The sequence below is a fragment of the Hordeum vulgare genome, chromosome 3H, assembly GCF_904849725.1.
Source record: "Hordeum vulgare subsp. vulgare chromosome 3H, MorexV3_pseudomolecules_assembly, whole genome shotgun sequence".
Classification (NCBI taxonomy): Eukaryota; Viridiplantae; Streptophyta; class Magnoliopsida; order Poales; family Poaceae; genus Hordeum; species Hordeum vulgare.
Genome location: NC_058520.1, coordinates 534,292,036 through 534,311,331, shown reverse-complemented (window position 1 = coordinate 534,311,331; position 19,296 = coordinate 534,292,036).

Sequence of the window (19,296 nt, the reverse complement as noted above, 5' to 3'; positions counted from 1 at the left end):
TCTTCACGGGCGTTAGTCTTCAGTTTGTCCCTTTTTGTCACTTGATGACAAAGGGGGAGAAACTTGAGAGTTAGTCTTCACGCGGGATATTTTGGGGCTTATGAACTATATTTAAGTTACAAACTCTTGGCTCTTCTGAAGTGTTTTATGTAATGATTTGTAACTTAAGCCTGATGGTACTCTGACGCTTTTGAACGTTTTTCTTCTCATGCTTATTCCTCAAAATTTTAATGCACACATGCTGGAATTCATCAGATACCATTTGTCATCATGCATCCTCAATTTCTTCATACTATATTTCGTATGTATGCAAGATTTGCAAGACTCAGCGGGAGATCTCCATGATTTAAATCATCAATGTGCATTTGCTGTGAAAAGCAAAATCCTCAAGATATGCACATCTTCAGGGGGAGTCTCTCTGAATATTGATTTCAAATTCCTCAAATGAGTATTTACACTTCATATTTTTATCCCTGTTGAAGACTTAACCTAGTTGTCATCAACCACCAAAAAGGGGGAGATTGTAAGTGCATCTAGTGCCCCTTAGTGACTTTGGTGGTTTAAAGACTTATAGGTTAAGTATCTAATGTGTTCTCGAGTGTACATAGGATCTATAAGTCACTTAGGAGTTTGAAATATTCGATGAATATCGACCCCTAAAAATGTATATCTTCGGTTGAAGAAATTGGTCTGAAGCTGAAGAATTGAATCGCGAAGAATCTGCGATGAAATTGATATTCCTCATGAAGATATTGACATTGAGGAATTCGGTGTGTCCTAAAGAAAATCATTCTGAAGACTTTGAAGCATGAAGATTTACTCTTTCTGTTTTGTTTTCTTCACACTTGAGTAATAGGAACACCGTACTGTTAAAGGGGGTCGAGGTAACACATTGGAATGAATTTCCTCATGATGCTCAACCCAAGCCTAATCCTACCAAAAGCCTCAAGTGAGGAACATGAGTGACATGAGGACTCTCATAGTTGAGGGTCTCGACCGTTTCGATAGCCACGCCACATCATTGGTCTTATCCACACCAACGGTCATATAATTTAAGGGAATTAATGTCAAATCATGTCGGGATGCTCCCAGGTTATAAATAGCCGCCCCCACAACCATTAGCTGGTTGGCTGCTCCATTAGAAACTGACACTTGTCATAAGAGCAACCCAAATTCCTCAGAGTCTTCGAGAGTAATTCATCAGTGAGGAAATACCCCAAACACCAAACCACAAACCGAGAACAAAGTGATTGAGCATCACTGAAGAAGTTGTTCCTGTGTGGGACTGAAGCCTTTTACCTTTGAGGATTGTGCATCCTCCAGACGGTTAGGCGTCATGGTCTAGAGCAATCCAGCAGTCAATTGTGGATCGCCGGGTGACCAAGTTTTGAGGGTTTGGAAGTCTGCCCTGAAGACTTACCACGAGTGTTGGGCGAGGACTGTGTGTTCTTAGCCCAAGGAGAATACGGTAGGGACTGTGTGTCCCGGGACGGTGTGTCTTTTGGTTTCAATACCAAGCCGCTCCAAACCAGATGTACAACTGTCACAACAGTTGGAATTGGGTCATCAACTACTGTCTTCGCTGTGAAACGGGTTATAATTCCTCAACTCTTTATATTCCTGAGATTATGTGTTGATGATTTTCACTGTCACTATTTGAAGAATTTGCCGAAGACTTTCTATGAAATTCCTCAACCCCAAATTCTTCACGCAAGTTAATCCTCATCTGTTTTCTGCGTGCCTGCTTACTGTGTAATCTGTTTTCACATTCCTCATACTGAAAAACTGTTGTAGTGAAACTTTGCACTCCTGATCCTTTACTGTTTCCGCTGTAAGTTAGTCATCAGTGAGGAATTTCCTCAAAAGGAATTTCCTCAGTGATGAAATTCTAAAAATCTCCTATTCACCCCCCCTCTAGTCGATATAACGCACTTCCACATTTCCATTCCTTATTCGTGAGCTTACGATGATGAATGACTATTCCCAAATAACTAAATGGAAGAGATCCCATCTCATAGCCAATAATTGTCGGTATGTTTCTTGTTCTTCATTGGCTCGCCCAAAGCAGAACAATTCACTCTTGCTGAAATTGATCTTAAGTCCCGACAATTTCTCAAAGAGACATACTATGATCTTCATATTTCTAGCTTTTGCAAGGTCACCCATGAAAATAATCGCATCATTCACATGCTACAGAACGGACACCCCTCCATCTACGAGATACAGAATCAAACATCCAATTAGATCAGCTTCTTTTGAGTGACCAATAAGAATAACCAACATGTGAGAAACAATATTAAATTAGACCGGTGACATCGAATAACCCTGTCTTAGGACCTTATGTGTTGGAAATATGCCCTAGAGGCAATAATAAATTGGTTATTATTATATTTCCTTTTTCATGATAATCGTTTATTATCCATGCTAGAATTGTATTGATTGGAAACTCAAATGCATGTGTGGATACATAGACAACACACTGTCCCTATTGAGCCTCTAGTTGACTAGCTCATTGATCAAAGGTGGTCAAGGTTTCTTGGCCATAGACAAGTGTTGTCACTTGATAACGAGATCACATCATTAGGAGAATGATGTGATGGACAAGACCCAAACTATAAATGTAGCATATGATCGTGTTAGTTTATTGCTACTGTTTTCTGCATGTCAATGTATCTATTCCTATGACCATGAGATCATGCAACTCCCGGACACCGGAGGAATACCTTGTGTGTATCAAACATCGCAATGTTACTCGGTGACTATAAAGGTGCTCTACAGGTATCTCCGAAGGTGTCTGTTGGAGTCGCGTGGATCAAGCCTGGGATTTGTCACTCTATGTGATGGAGAGGTATCTCGGGGCCCACTCGGTAATAGAACATCACAACAAGCCTTGCAAGCAATGTGACTAAGGAGTTAGTCACGGGATCTTGTATTACGAAACGAGTAAAGAGACTTGCTGGTAACGATATTGAACTAGGTATGGAGATACCAACGATCGGATCTCAGGCAAGTAACATACTGAATGTCAGGACCCCGATCCTAAGCCATAGGAATCCAGCCTGTAACACATCGCATCCCTTTGCGGTCTCACGCACGGTTAACCCCACGGCTACAGCCTTACCTTAGCCGGGACCGTTTGCGCCTTTTGACTCACGTATGCAATTATGTCGCTAGCATTTCAATGACAAAGAACCCGGATCGACATGTCTAGTCATAAACCAAAGTGGTAGTTCCACACAGGGACATGCATACATGACCCAGCAAAGCAGGTGTCGATCACCAGCGAATGTAGACGAGTCGTAGCAAGCTACAAGGACTCCATTACATCACGTGGCATTTCCCCAAAGAGGACAGACACAGCAGCTAAGAAGGACACATGCCGGTCAACCAATGTGTCCGGAGCAGTAGCGAGCTACCATGGCTCGTTGGATCACAAAGGGGCATTTCCCTGTAAGGAGTGCTACTAAGGTTTACGGATAGGTAATCGAACCCCATGCATATCAAGTACGACACACGTACGCATGGCATACCGATATGTATAGATACATCGATGGCATCACAACATAACCATAAACATACAAGCTTTATTTAAGAGGCTCGGAAGAGCCACACACATAATATTACACAGTAAGGGTCTCACGACCCATCATAGCAGACATTCAGATACAAGCCAGCGGAAGTGTTTAAAACTGTTTGAGTATAGAGAGGTGAAACTAGAAGGCACATGGCCTGACTATGCTACAGACCCAACCTAGGGCCAGATCGTAGCTGGGACACCAGCTACTCGTTGTCGTCGATGTCTAGGAAGAACCCTCCGTTAGGGTCATTAACAACCTCTGCAAAAATTATTAAACAAACATGAGTACGGAGGTACTCAGCAAGACTTTAGGGTAACTATCTACTCATGCAATGTATCAAAAAGGTATTGTGGGGTTTCATGCGGAAAGCCAGCATTTGACTCTTGGCTAGACAACTTACATTTTTAAAACAACTTTTGACAACTTGATCTCTCGCACACGAGTCCACTAACACCACAACAATACTCCATCATGGAATGATTCCGTCTCCATACGGAAATGTCGTCCACGACACTCACGCTTATCTTGACAATTTTATGAGTAGCCATTTAAGTTATCTGTGAACAACATATGTCTCCAAGTAGTCCATATCCGCGGACGCGGCTATTCGAATAGATCATAACCCTGCAGGGGTGTACTTAGTCACACACGCTCTCGCCACTTATCGCCATGTGCACGTCATGCACCTCAGCAACCTTCAAGCGGAAGCCCAGCGAGGGAGTCGGCCACGACCGTTAACCACGCTAGTACCTAGTCCAGGTCTATCGCCTATCTGAGGGTAACCCGCACGGAAGTCCGGCCGAGGTTTCCGCCACGGCCCCAAATGATGTGCGCAGGGTTCCCAAGCCCACCATCTGGGTGCCACTTGGTACACCGTGCCACTGCCTACCGCATCACAGCCCACCTTTCAGGTCAGCACTATGCACGGCCTCCAGCATGACTATAAACACCAGAAACTATTTGCAACTCCTGGACCGAGTACTAAGCGATTAATAAGTCGAGCGGGGTCATATTTCAGGGCCCAGCATGTGGTAGTATCTCGTCTTGGATTACATACACGGAACTCAATTCCTAAGGACGGTTCCAACGAAACAACCCGCCATGTACTCCTACACAACCTTTCACCGGTAGCTTTACCAAATCAGGTTCAACACACAACCCTTGCTTACCGAACACATTCTCACAATTGTGTTCATCTCCCAGATGACAGACCATACACAACTCTAAGCATAGCATGCATAGCAGGATAAGGCACATCATGGCTCAAGCAACTACCAGGTATGCTAGGTTGCAAGGTTCAGCTATTTACTGTGACAAGGATAGGTCATGCAAAGGAAGTGGGTTCAACTAACGTGGCAAAAGCATTTGAAGCATTTGATCCTAATGCAATAAGTAAGTGCAGGAGCGAGAGCATGGGATTTATCGGGATGATCAAAATGGTTGCTTGCCTTGTTGCTCAGAGGAGGGACAATATCTGTCTGTCGGATATTCGGTGGAATCCGGAGGAGCGGAGCCTACCGAAAAGAGTGACAACAATCAATCACAAGCATATGCAACAAGATGATGCATGAGCATGGCATGAGGATGCAAAGTGGTATACTATTATAGCTAACATTTATTAGGTTTGAAGTTGATTTGAATCAAATTCAAATATTACTTCAAACGAGGTATTCTCGGATACCATTCTAATTGATTCGACCTGATGCTCAGATCAACTTGCTTTTAACATGCATTGAGTGACATGTTAGGTTGCTGGTTTGTGATTTGGACAGTGTTTGATCATATCATTTGTAGTGAAATTTAAATAATTTCCAAATTCCATCTCCAAAGTATTTATAAGAATTAACTTATTCATTAATCTACATGTTTGGGTTCAGTAACATTTTCAAACATGTTTGAAAATGACATATTCAGATTCCTTGAATTTTTCTGATACTTTTTCATATATAAATTATTTTCATTGGACTTACAGGTAATTTTCTATGATTTTTAGAAGTTTTAGACATTTCTGGAATTATTTTTATATTAGAAAATCCCTTTATTACGTCACAGTGACGTCTCTGGTCAACAAAGACAGGGCCAGGTCAGACCTGACCACTGGGGTCCACTGGTCAGTGACCAGGGACTAATCCCCGAGTTGACCAGCCCCTAACTGGGGATTTACCCACCCTGGGGTCCACTGTCAGTGGCTAGGGGGGTGTTTAGTGGGCTACCTAGTTGACCACGTCGGCCCCCACCAGAATATGGCCTGCGGCGACCACGGGCGCGGCGGAGGACTCGCCGGAGTTTAGCTAAACGGTGCTACATGCATCGGTTTTGGGCGCGGTTTAGTGCTACGGCTAGCTAGTGAAGCGCCGCATCTAAAGGGGGAGGAGCTGGACCTAGTGGTATCGGAATCCACGCCGGCGACAAGGTCAGCGGCGGTTGCGGCTCGGGCATCGTCGGGTGTGGCGTTGCGGGGCACTAGCGAGCTGGGGAAAGGGCTCTTCGGCATCTACAGAGCTCCAAGAGCTCATTTCTGAGCTCGGTCTCGCGAGCGGGGTAACACAACGACGGCAACGAGGACCTTCGGGCTCCGGCGGCTAATGGGGTTAGAGGAGGGGAATGGCCTCGGGAAGAGGGGGAACGGGAAGAGGAGCTCACGGCGGTTCTTGTGAAGATGTCGGCAGGGTCGGGGAGGACCGGAAGGCGACGGATCGACGGCGACTGGAGCTTCGGGGAGAGAGAGATCCGAGAGGGGAAAGGGGAACGAGAGGCCAAGGTGAGGAGATAAGGCCACGGGGAGGAGGAGAAGTAGGCTCGAGGCGTCGCGCTGGCGCTCCTAGGGGCCTCCAGCGGCGAGCAGGCAGGCAGGAGGTGGCCGGGGCTTGGCCGCCGTGCTCATCTTCTCCTTTGCCTACTGGCAGGAGGAGGAAGATGACCGGGGAGCCCCTGGTGGGGTGGGCCGGCGACAGATAACACGTAAGCTCTTCCTTTCTCTTTTCCTTCTGTTTTATTTACTAACATTGTTTCCCATTTATTTTGGCTTCACAAACAAACCATCAATAGTTTGAAAAATGCTGGGGTGTTAGTTGGAATATTTCCAATCACCCATAAAGTTTTCAGCATTTTTCAAAACTATAAATCTTTGAATTCAAATTTAAAACTTGAAAGCAGTAGTCTTTTGCATTTATTTAAAATGCCAAAAGTATAAAGGAAATGGTTTCCTTCATTGCTTATTTGTTTTCAAGAATTATCAGAAAAGTTGAACTTTTCTTGACGCCATTTTGGGTTCATTGATTTGAATAAGTTTATAATTCCTTTGAATTAAGAAGTGGCTAGGGTTTTGAGTTTCCCTTCACCACTTACTTTGATCTTGTTGCCATTTTCTTGGATGCAATGCAAAGAAAATATGAGCACAATGGTAAACCTTGGTTAGGGTTCCAGGGATGTGACAACTCACCCCCACTCAAAAGAATCTCGTCCCGAGATTTAGAAGTCGTCGGGAATAGCGCGTGATACTCTTGTCGAAGATGATCCTCTCTTTCCCATGTTGCCTCTTTCTCAGAATGATTTGACCATTGAACTTTAAGAAACTTAATGTTCTGACGTCTAGTAGTGTGCTGAGCTTGGTCGAGAATACGAACAGGGTATTCTCGATAAGAAAGGTTATCTTGGAGATCAAGCGTTTCGTGGTCCACTTCACGGATAGGATCCGGAAAGCAACGCCTGAGTTGCAAGACGTGGAAGACATCATGAACCTTGGAAAGATGCGGAGGAAGTTCCAACTGGTAGGCAACTTCTCCTCGTTTGGCAAGAATGCGAAAAGGACCAATGTAACGAGGAGCCAACTTGCCCTTGATACCGAATCGATGGGTACCCTTCAAAGGTGTAACCCGAAGGTAAGCCTTCTCATCAACTTCAAAGGTCACAGCCTTATGATGACGATCATATTAGCTCTTTTGACGAGACCGGGCTGTTTTCAACTTTTCACGAATAATGCGAACCTGCTCTTCTGCATCCTGGATCATATCCGGGCCAGAGAGTTGCCTCTCTCCGGTTTCTGACCAATTAAGAGGTGTTCGACATCTTCGTCCATAGAGAACTTCAAAAGGAGCTTTGCCCAAGCTTGATTGATAACTATTGTTATAAGCAAATTCGGCGAATGGAAGGCACTTCTCCCAATTCATACCGAATGATATAACACAAGCTCGGAGCATATCTTCTAAGATTTGATTCACTCTTTCTACTTGACCACTTGATTGGGGATGGAAAGCAGTGCTAAAAGATAAGTGAATCCCCATGGCATTCTGAAAACTTTCCCGAAAGCGAGAAGTAAAGATACTCCCACGGTCCGAGTTAATCTCCAGGGGAACACCATGAAGAGACACTATTCAAGAGATATATAACTCCGCTAGCTGGCTAGCTGTTATACTCTCACGAACGGGAAGAAAATGAGCTACTTTGGAAAGACGGTCAATGACCACAAAGATAGCATTATTTCCTTTCTTGGTCTTGGGAAATCCGGTAATGAAATCCATACTAACTTTATGCCATTTCCTTTCAGGAATAGCTAAAGGTTGAAGGGTGCCAGCAGGCCTTTGATGTTCTTCCTTAACTTGACGACAAACGTCGCAGTTAGCAATGAACTCAACAATTTCTCTCTTCATCCTAGTCCACCAGAACCTCTGGCGTAGGTCCTGATACATTTTAGTACTACCGGGATGAATGGTGAGAGGAGAATCATGGGCCTCCTTAAGAATTAACTGCCTTAGATGTAGGTTCTTAGGAACCACTAGACGATTCTAGAAGAACACAACACCTTGATCATTCATGGAAAATTCTTTAGCGTTTCCGCTGATAATATTCTCCTTGATCCGTGATATATCCTTGTCACGCTTCTGGCCAGCTATAATTTGATCCTTAAGGGTAGGCTTCGCCACCAGGGTAGAAAGGAATCCCTGAGGAACAATATGAAGATTCAACTTCCGAAAGTCCTCATAGAGATGTGGTTGACCTTGTTGTAGCATCAAATTGTTACAATAAGATTTACGACTTAGTGCATCAGCCATAACATTGGCCTTCCCCGGGGTGTAAGTTATCCCTAAGTTGTAATCCGAGATCAACTCAACCCACCATCTTTGCCTGAGATTCAGATCCGGCTGGGTGAAGATATATTTCAGACTTTGGTGATCAGTGAATATTTCGCAACGATTACCTAGAAGGTAATGTCGCCAGGTTTTTAGTGCATGGACCACAGCTGCAAGCTCAAGGTCATGTGTGGGATAATTATCCTCATGTGGACGCAACTGTCGAGATGCGTATGCGATCACATGACGATCTTGCATGAGAATGCAACCTAATCCTTGTCGCGAGGTGTCGCAATAGATAACAAAGTCCTTAGAAAAATCTGGTGGTAGCAACACAGGAGCGGAAGTCAGGCGTCTTTTTAGTTCCTGAAAACTATGCTCACACTGTGGTGTCCACTCAAACCTTTTATCCTTCTTGAGGAGTTCAGTTAGAGGCTTTGCAACCTTGGAGAAATTCTCAACAAAGCGGCGACAATAGCTCGCTAGACAAAGAAAACTCCTAACTTGCTTAACCGATTCAGGTTGAGTCCAATAAAGGACGGCTTGAACTCTCTCGGGATTGATAGCAATACCCTTACCGGAGATTACGTGACCTAGATAGGTCACTTCTGGTAACCAAAATTCACATTTTGAAAACCTGGCATAAAGGCGATGCTCTCGAAGTTTCATCAATACCAGCCCCAGATGCTCGGCATGTTCTTGTTCGTTGTTCGAGTAGATGAGAATATCATCGAGGTACACCACGACGAATTTATCCAAATACTCCATGAAGATTGAATTCATCAGACGAGAGAAGGTGGCTGGGGCATTGGTTAAACCGAAGGACATGACAGTGTACTCGTATTGGCCATAACGAGTAACAAAAGCCGTTTTTGGAATGTCCCCGTTCTTGATCTTGATTTGATGGTATCCCAACCTCAAATCCATTTTGGAGAAGACTGAGGATCCAGCGAGCTGATCATACAGATCGTTGATCCTGGGGAGCGGATACTTGTTCTTTATGGTGACCAGATTAACTGGTCGGTAATCTACAACCATTCGATCCGTTCCGTCTTTCTTCTTGAAGAAGAGGACGGGGCAAGCCCAAGGAGAAGAGCTAGGATGAATGAAACCTTTATTCAAGGCCTCATCTAGTTGCTTCTTAAGTTCGGCTAGCTCCAGGGGTGCCATCTTATATGGCCTTCTGGCTATTGGGACAGTTCCCGGAACAAGATCTATCACAGACTCTACATCTCTGTCAGGTGGAATTCCTGGCAGTTCCTCTGAAAAACATCCGGGAAGTCATGGACAATCGGGATGTCTTCAAGTTCCGGAAGAGGGTTGGCATTTAGGGAATAGAGTTGGCATTTGGCAACTCGAGTAGAGACATTGACTATCTCACCCGAGGGATGGGTAAGCTGAACATTTCTAGAATGAGTATCAATCTTGGCATAGTGAGCTAACATCCAGTCCATACCCAAGATGATATTAATATCCAAAGATTTCAGGGCTATCAATGAGGCTCGAAAAACTATCCTGTCTACTAGAATTTCATTGTCATAGGTTATCCTAGAGGTTTGCCATTTACTACCAGGAGTTTGGACAACCAATGGAATTGACATATCACAAAAAGACATGTTATGCAACTGTGCATAACTTTCTGAAATGAAGGAATGAGAAGACCCAGTGTCAAAAGAACAGACGCTGGGTGATGATTAACAAGAAGCGTACCCAGTATGACGTCCGGATCCTCTGCAGCTTCTTCTGCTGAGACATAGTTCACACGGCCACCTGCAGGAGTTGGCTTCACATAGTAAGCTTTGCCCGACTTGCCTTGCCCGACGGACTTTCCGGGTTGCTTGGCACCCACATTTTGAGGACACTCATGGGAATAGTGCCCTGGTTCTCCACACTTGTAGCATATCACTTGGTTGGCATGTGGTGCAGCATTGCTAGCTGGACCACCATAAGTTTTTGCTGGAGGGTTGGTCTGATTCGTCTGAGGCGCCACGTAGGATGGCCTCGGAGTGTATCTTGGCGGCAGAGAACTGTTCGGAACCCACAGCCTGCGTTTTGGAAACGCGGAACCAGATGACGAGCCAAAGTCACGGGAGTGCTTCCTTGTGGCTTCAAAGTCGGTATGACCAGTCTCGGCACTGATCGTCTTGTTGACCAGGGCTTGAAAGCTTGCACACTCGTGGAGGCGCAGATCACGACGAAGCTCAGGACTCAAACCCTTACGGAATCTTGCTTGCTTCTTGGGGTCAGTAGACACCTCCTATGTTGCATAGCGGGCGAGGTTACCGAACTCGCGGCTATAGGCATCCACGGTCATCTTGCCCTGGGTGAAAGCACAAAACTCCTCTCTCTTTCTGTCCATCAGGCCCTCTGGAATATGGTGCAGACAGAAGGCTGCACTGAAGTCTGCCCATGTGGCTGCTGGCTCAGCAGGACGCATAGCTTCAAAGTTCTCCCAGCACAGATTGGCGGGTCCTTCCAGAAAATACACCGCAAAGGTCACCTTGTCGGCCTCAGAAACATTCGCAGAGCGAATCTTGCGTGAGATGCTGCACAGCGAGTCATCAGCGTCGAGGGGATCGACGGAGTGATGGAACTTTGGAGGATTTAGCTTCACAAAGTCGTTGAGGGACACTGCTGCATTCCTAGGCTGACGAGCCGTATTCTGCTCAATACGCTCTAACAGTCGGTTGGTCTCTCTTTTGTTCCTCTCTGCCTCAAGCATAACTTCCGCCAGAGAGGGCGGGTGAGGCAGGTCTTCCTGCGACGCTTGACTACCCTCGCCTTGCTCATGACCAGGGGCACGGTTCAACCTGGTGAGCACCATCCTCGCAAACAAACTCACAGCTTAGACCAATATCATATCAATACTAGCTATGGATTAAGAATGTACTGAACACACGAAATGCGGAAATGAATATCCGAACAACATGGTAACAAGCATCTGCTATATATACACCATGGTTCATACACACCCTTACATAGTTCAGTACAACCTTAATCGAAGAGCAAACTACTGAAATTATGAAACTACTCATCAGAGGCTTACAAGCTTCCTATACATTATTTATCTAGGCCTCCGGAATTCATTTCACATCACAGGCATACTTCACAAGTCACGCAGGACTGTGAACGTACGGCTACTACCATATTATCCCTTCACACACAGCTCAGGCATCCGCATAGAACATCTCATAGAGATTGCCTCCATGGCCTGGAAGCTCAACCTGTGGATCAGGAAACACTCTGGCCTGAGATCCCTGGGATCCATAAGGACACGGATGTGGCCTCGGTCCCCTGACTGGTGGTAATAGGGGTCCCCGAAGAGGGGTGACTCATCCTATAGCTGGCCAATCAACGTGGGCCAGAAGATGGGTCCTAACAGGGTTCAACATCTCCATATCTCCGTACCCTGTCTGGACTACCGGTGCCAGCTACGTCAAAGCCGTCCACAGATGGGCACGGGTAGCATAAACTCCATGCGGAGAGCACGAGCATCCCTATCTCTGTTCTCTAGCATCTCAGCAGTGGACTGCAGTAGTGGATCCTCCATAGAAGAATCAAAATAGACTTCGCTGAGGTATCCCTCTTCACCAGGCTGAGAGGCACGAACATAGCAGAACTCTGAATTCTGCAGCAGTGCATGTCTCGTCCTCATAATGGTCAGCATTGAATAGGTAGCATCTTGTACTACCATGTCAACAGTGACTCCCAACCCATAGGACCAATGGATTGGCTCCTCAGCTCCAGGGTAGTCTGGAAATACCCTAACAGTGCAGATATACTGGCTCTGGTTGAAGTCTCGGTACTGTTCCTCCACTGTGTACTCGGGGTACCAGCGGTAACCGCACACCGACATCACCCTGACCAGCATGGCCGTATGACCTGGCACATCAATGCACTTGGTCAGACATACCACCTGACGAGAAGGACGGCCAGGCATCTGAAAATAGAGAGTAATGCAAAAGCATTAGAGCTCTGAATGCAAAATTGGGCAGCATAACGGTTGTAAATGCTCAAAAACAAATTTTGAGACAACCCAAAATGGAATAGCGTAACCACTCAACTATCAAGTTCAAGTCTCTGATTATCAAACTTACTTCCTTTTTCCTAGGAATAAAAGGAACCCAATATAATTCTCGACCCGTAGTCTTATAATCTATCGATCAGAAACACGAGCCTAGAAGAAGATGAGTAACCTGGTCCTTAATTCCCGCAGAAAAGACGTGGATGACCAGAATGAAATAACTTGAGAAGAGAACAAGAGTCTTATGTTCCCTTCCACAAACAATTCCCTTATGTGTAACTAAAGCACTAATAGACTCAACTTCGACCAGTTTGGATTAGTAGTCCTACAGTCAGTCAGGCTCTGATACCAACGCTGTCGGGACCCCGATCCTAAGCCATAGGAATCCAGCCTGTAACACATCGCATCCCTTTGTGGTCTCACGCACGGTTAACCCCACGGTTGCAGCCTTACCTTAGCCGGGACCGTTTGCGCCTTTTGACTCACGTATGCAATTATGTCGCTAGCATTCCAATGGCAAAGAACCCGGATCGACATGTCTAGTCATAAATCAAAGTGGCAGTTCCGCACAGGGACAATCATACATGACCTAGCAAAGCAGGTGTCGGTCACCAGCGAATGCAGACGAGTCGTAGCAAGCTACAAGGACTCCATTACATCGCGTGACATTTCCCCAAAGAGGACAGACACAACAGCTAAGAAGGACACATGCCGGTCAACCAATGTGTCCGGAGCAGTAGCGAGCTACCATGGCTCGTTGGATCACAAAGGGGCATTTCCCTGTAAGGAGTGCTACTAAGGTTTACAGCTAGGTAATCGAACCCCATACATATCAAGTACGACACACGTACGCACGACATACCGATATGTATAGATACATCGATGGCATCACAACATAACCATAAACATACAAGCTTTATTTAAGAGGCTCGGAAGAGCCACACACATAATATTACACAGTAAGGGTCTCATGACCCATCATAGCGGACATTCAGTTACAAGCCAGCGGAAGTGTTTAAAACTGTCTGAGTACAGACAGGTGAAACTAGAAGGCATATGGCCTGACTATACTACAGACCCAACCTAGGGCCAGATCGTAGCTGGGACACCAGCTACTCGTCGTCGTCGATATCTAGGAAGAACCCTCCGTTAGGGTCATTAACAACCTCTGCAACAATTATTAAACAAACATGAGTACAGAGGTACTCAGCAAGACTTTAGGATAACTATCTACTCATGCAATGTATCAAAAAGGTATTGTGGGGTTTCATGCGGAAAGCCAGCATTTGACTCTTGGCTAGACAACTTACATTTTTAAAACAACTTTTGACAACTTGATCTCTCGCACACGAGTCCACTAACACCACAACAATACTCCATCATGGAATCATTCCGTCTCCATACGGAAATGCCGTCCACGACACTCACGCTTATCTTGACAATTTTATGAGTAGCCATTTAAGTTATCTATGAACAACATATGTCTCCAAGTAGTCCATATCCGCGGACGCGGCTATTCGAATATATCATAACCCTGCAGGGGTGTACTTCGTCACACACGCTCTCGCCACTTATCGCCATGTGCACGTCATGCACCTCGGCAACCTTTAAGCGGAAGCCCAGCGAGGGAGTCGGCCACGACTGTTAACCACGCTAGTACCTAATCCAGGTCTATCGCCTATCTGAGGGTAACCCGCACGGAAGTCCGACCGAGGTTTCCGCCACGGCCCCAAACGATGTGTGCAGGGTTCCTAAGCCCACCATCCGGGTGCCACTTGGTACACCATGCCACTGCCTACCGCATCACAGCCCACCTCTCAGGTCAGCACTATGCACGGCCTCCAGCATGACTATAAACACCAGAAACTACTTGCAACTCCTGGACCGAGTACTAAGCGATTAATAAGTCGAGCGGGGTCATATTTTAGGGCCCAGCGTGTGGTAGTATCTCATCTTGGATTACATACACGGAACTCAGTTCCTAAGGACGGTTCCAATGAAACAACCCGCCATGTACTCCTACACAGCCTTTCACTGGTACCTTTACCAAATCAGGTTCAACACACAACCCTTGCTTACCGAACACATTCTCACAATTGTGTTCATCTCCCAGATGACAGACCATACACAACTCTAAGCATAGCATGCATAGCAGGATAAGGCACATCATGGCTCAAGCAACTACCAGGTATGCTAGGTTGCAAGGTTCAGCTATTTACTGTGACAAGGATAGGTCATGCAAAGGAAGTGGGTTCAACTAACGTGGCAAAAGCATTTGAAGCATTTGATCCTAATGCAATAAGTAACTGCAGGAGCGAGATCATGGGATTTATCGGGATGATCAAAATGGTTGCTTGCCTTGTTGCTCAGAGGAGGGACAATATCCGTCAGTCGGATATTCGGTGGAATCCGGAGGAGCGGAGCCTAGCGAAAAGAGTGACAACAATCAATCACAAGCATATGCAACAAGATGATGCATGAGCATGGCATGAGGATGCAAAGTGGTATACTATTATAGCTAACATTTATTAGGTTTGAAGTTGATTTGAATCAAATTCAAATATTACTTCAAACGAGGTATTCTCGGATCCCATTTTAATTGATTCAACCTGATGCTCAGATCAACTTGCTTTTAACATGCATTGAGTGACATGTTAGGTTGCTGGTTTGTGATTTGGACAGTGTTTGATCATATCATTTGTAGTGAAATTTAAATAATTTCCAAATTCCATCTCCAAAGTATTTATAAGAATTAACTTATTCATTAATCTACATGTTTGGTTCAGTAACATTTTCAAACATGTTTGAAAATGACATATTCAGATCCCTTGAATTTTTTGATACTTTTTCATATATAAATTATTTTCATTGGACTTACAGGTTATTTTCTATGATTTTTAGAAGTTTTAGACATTTCTGGAATTATTTTTATATTAGAAAATCCCTTTATTACGTCACAGTGACGTCTCTGGTCAACAGAGACTGGGACAGGTCAAACCTGACCAGTGGGGTCCACTAGTCAGTGACCTGGGACTAATCCCCGAGTTGACCAGCCCCTAACTGGGGTCTGACCCACCCTGGGGTCCACTGTCAGTGGCTAGGGGGGGGGTGTTTAGTGGGCTAACTAGTTGATCACGTCGGCCCCCACCGGAATATGGCCGGCGGCGACCACGGGCGCGGCGGAGGACTTGCCGGAGTTGAGCTAAACGACGCTACAGGCATCGGTTTTGGGCGCAGTTTAGTGCTACGGCTAGCTAGTGAAGCGCCGCATCTAAAGGGGGGGGAGCTGGACCCAGTGGTCATCGGAATCCACGCCAGCGACGAGGTCAGCGGCGGCTGCGGCTCGGGCATCGTCGGGTGTGGCGTTGCGGGGCACTAGCGAGCTGGGGAAAGGGTTCTACGACATCTACAAAGCTCCAGGAGCTCATTTCTGAGCTCGGTCTTGCGAGCGGGGTAACACAAGGACGGCAACGACATGGCCGACGACGAGGACCTTCGGGCTCCGGCGACTAACGGGGTTAGAGGAGGGGAATGGCCTCGGGAAGAGGGGGAACGGGAAGAGGAGCTCACGGCGGTTCTTGTGAAGCTGCCGGCAGGGTCGGGGAGGACCGGAAGGCGACGGATCGATGACGACCGGAGCTTTGGGGAGAGAGAGATCCGAGAGGGGAAAGGGGAACGAGAGGCCGAGGTGAGGAGATAAGGCCGCGGGGAGGAGGAGAATTAGGCTCGGGGCGTCATGCTGACGCTCCTGGGAGCCTCCAGCGGCGAGCAGGCAGGCAGGAGGTGGCCGGGGCTTGGCTGCCGTGCTCATCTTCTCCTCTGCCTACTGGCAGGAGGAGGAAGATGACCGGGGAGCCCCTGGTGGGCTGGGCCGGCGAAAGATAACAGGTAAGCTCTTCCTTTCTCTTTTCCTTCTGTTTTATTTACTAACATTGTTTCCCATTTATTTTGGCTTCACAAACAAACCATAAATAGTTTGAAAAATGCTGGGGTGTTAGTTGGAATATTTCCAATCGCCCATAAAGTTTTCAGCATTTTTGAAAACTATAAATCTTTGAATTCAAATTTAAAACTTGAAACCAGTAGTCTTTTGCATTTATTTAAAATGCCAAAAGTATAAAGGAAATGGTTTCCTTCATTGCTTATTTGCTTTCAAGAATTATGAGAAAAGTTGAACTTTTCTTGAGGCCATTTTGGGTTCATTGAGTTGAATAAGTTTATAATTCCTTTGAATTAAGAAGTGGCTAGGGTTTTGAGTTTCCCTTCACCACTTACTTTGATCTTGTTGCCATTTTCTTGGATGCAATGCAAAGAAAATATGAGCACGATGCTAAACCTTGGTTAGGGTTCTAGGGATGTGACACCGAAGGACAAAGTGAACATCATACGGGATTAACTGAATCCTTGACATCCAGGTCCCGCTATTGGTTATTGACCGGAGAATGTCTCAGGTCATGTCTACATAGTTCTCGAACCAGCAGGGTCTGCACACTAAAGGTTCGGTGATGTTTCGGTATAGTTGAGTTATAGGTGTTGGTAACCGAAAGTTGTTCGGAGTCCGAGACGAGATCTCGGACGTCATGAAGAGCTCCAGAATGGTCCAGCGGTAAATATTGATATATAGGAAGTCCTGTTTTTGTCACCCGAAAAGTTTTGGGTACTTCGATAGTGTACTGGGAGTGTCGGAAGGGTACCGGGGACCATCGGGAGGGGTGTCATGCCCCGAGGGGCCTCATGGGCTGTGGGAGGAGACAAACCAGCCCCTACTCGGCCGGCCTAAGCCCGCACTAAGGCCCATGAGGTTTGAGAAGGAAAACCCCAAAGTTGGAAGAAGAGGAAAGGGTTTCCAAGTGGAGAGGAGGAATCCTACTCCTAGTAGGATTGGAGTAGGACTCCTCCACCTGCAATTTTGGCCAAACTTTGAGGGTTTGAGGCTGCCTCCTCCCCTCCCTCCCTCCTATATATACTAGAGGAACTAGAGGCATCCCTAACCCTAATTGCCATGTGCTCCCTCTACTTCATCTAGATCGGTTTCTCCTCTAGTCTAGTTTGGCAGTGCTTAGGCGAAGCCCTGCTGGATTAGTTCACCACCACCACCACCACCACCACACCGCCGTGCTAGAGAACCCACCTACCTCTCCACCCCTATTGTTGGATCAATAAGGTGGGGATCGTCATCGAGCTATATGTGTGCTGAACGTGGAGGTGTCGTCCGTTCGACACTAGATCGGGATGGATCGTGATGGGATCGCGAGACGGATCGTGATAAGTCACGGTCTTGGCTGTGATTTGAATCGTTTAGATATTCCACTACATCAACCACATTATATATGCTTCTGCTTTGCGATCTACAAGGGTATGTAGATTCACTCTCCCCTCTCTCAGATGATCATCACCATGGATAGGTATTGTGTGTGCGCAGGAATGTTTTTGTTTCCCATGCTATGTTCCCCAATATTATGTGTCTGAAAATAATGACCTACGTCATCGTTCATCTTAATTCCAAGACAACCTTTCTAGATGAATGAATCGACCTTCCTCCTCGAGGTTTCATTGAATCCCTTCATACACAAGGCTGGTTGGAGGAAGGGCCATTTGACCTTATCATATGCCTTCGCGAAATCCACTTTGGAGATAACTCCATCAAGTTTTTTTGAATGTATTTCATATAGAGTCTCGTGTAAGACCACAACCCCTTCTAGGATGTGCCTACCTGGCATGAAGGCCGTCTGAGTGGGTTGAACTACTAAATGGGCTACCTGTGTCAACCTATTCGTAGCAACCGTAGTGAAAATTTTAAAGCTGACATTAAGCAGTCATATCGGTCTCAACTACTCAATGCGAATGGCCTCCACCTTCTTTGGCTACAACGCCATGGTTCCAAAGTTTATGTGGAATAGCTGAAGATGGCCATTAAATAAATCATGGAACATTGGCATACGATCTCCCTTAGTAATATGCCAACACCTCTTATAATATTCAGCGGAAATCCATCCGGACCCGGAGCCTTATTGTGTTTCATTTATGTTATTGCTTCCAACTCCTCTTTATCAGAAAATTGAGCTGACAACACCTTGTTCTCATCTACATTGAGTTGAGGGATGTCGTCTATTACGCAATCATCTAGCGACACATGGTTCCCCTCAGGTGCCCCAAAACGTTTTCTATAATAATCAGAGATGTACAATTTAAGGTTCTCGTGTCCTATTATTGTACACTCACCTTGTTCAAGCTGAATTATTTGCTTCTTTCTGCGCTTCCCATTAGCAATCATATGTAAGAATTCTGCGTTCTCATCCCCTTGGACGAATTTCCTTACCTTGGCTCCAAGTCCCCACTTTATCTCTTCCATCGAAGTAGGACACGAAGTCTCTGCTCGGCATCCTTCTTATTATTTCTATCCACGATGTTAAGAAAATTGGAATCAACTTTCAGATCTAATTTATTAATAAGCTCAATAAGTTTCTCCTTTTCTACTTTGTATATACCACTCTCGTGCTTCCCCCCTTAAATATTTGCGTAAATGTCTCATTTTGTTCTGCCATCTATCCATACTTGAAATTCCACTAACCTCTTCGGCCCATTATGTAGCTATGAGTCTAGAAACCCCTCTCTCTCTAACCAT